The sequence below is a fragment of the Acyrthosiphon pisum genome, chromosome X, assembly GCF_005508785.2.
Source record: "Acyrthosiphon pisum isolate AL4f chromosome X, pea_aphid_22Mar2018_4r6ur, whole genome shotgun sequence".
NCBI lineage: Eukaryota > Metazoa > Arthropoda > Insecta > Hemiptera > Aphididae > Acyrthosiphon > Acyrthosiphon pisum.
The window spans coordinates 26731835-26733186 of NC_042493.1; positions in this window are offsets into that span (position 1 = coordinate 26731835).

A 1352-nucleotide genomic window follows, 5' to 3' on the forward strand; every position below is an offset into this window, starting at 1 on the left:
CTATAAAGAAATCTTGTAATACATTTTAAAATCTTAGATTTAAAAAGAAAAATTTTTCATGAATTTATAACTCGAAATAATTTGCAAATTTTCGTGATTTTTCCATATTTTGTCATTTTTTGAACTTTAAATGCTTAAAAAAAAAAAACTGTGACTAACAATTTTAGATTCTGAGTGGAACGATGAATGTATTGATTTTACAATGATGTGTGTTTTTTTATTTTTTTATTTTATTTTTTTATTTTTTTTTTATTTTTTTTGTGTCTGTGTACACGATAAGTAGTCGAAATAATGCTACAATTTTCAACTTCAGTATCTTGTTCGATCAGAAAGTGAATATCGTTGGTGCATTGGGGAGGTCAAAATTTAAATTTCCCAGTAGTTTTCAAAAGCGCCGGGAAAAACAAAAGAAAAATTAAGGAAAAACGGGAATTTTTACGCAAAATCTGTTTTCGAGAAAATCGATTTTGGTTTTTGGTTTAACTTTAAAAAAAATGACCGTAGATACATGAAATTTTGACTGAATGTTTATATTAGCATTTTCTATGCACCATAACATTTTCAAAATATTTTGACTTATTTTGAGCTCTTTACGGACATTGTCAGTTTTCATTTTTTTTTTAGTTTTTTTTCTAAAAATATAAATACAATTTTATTTGTTGATTAAAAAAGCTTGAAAATTTAATAAAAGGCTCCTAGTATATTGTTTCAAAAGCAGATGAAAAATATTAAAAATCCCTAGTCACATTTTTTTTTATTTATAAGCATTTAAAGTTCAAAAATTGACAAAATATGGAAAAATCACGAAAATTAGTAAATTATTTTTAGTTAAGAATTCGTAAAAATTTTTCTTTTTAAATCTAAGATTTCAAAATGTAATACAAGATTCCTTATAAGATTATCTACCTTTATTGTTACAATATCAGTTGAAAAATATTAAAAATACATATGCACAATTTTTTTTATAAGCATTTAATGATCGAATTTTGACAAAATTAAATTTTAATTTGAATAATTATTTTGTAGTTAAAAATTTATAAAATGTTCAACTTTTGTATCTAAGAATTGAAAACCAAATTGTTACCGAAAAATCTAAAAAATACATAATCACAGTTTATTTTTATAGTCATTTTAAGTACAAATTTGTACGAAATTACATATTAAAAACCTAGAATAACTATTTTAGTTATTTTGTTGTGATTGTATAATATTATTCTTGGGTATACTTGAAACTTCTAAAGTATACTATTATATATCTATGATAGTATCACGGTTTGTTGTTGATGTATAACGCGTTATAAGTAGGTACCTAATAGATTTTATGATATGATTAATTTGGAATTTATTATAGG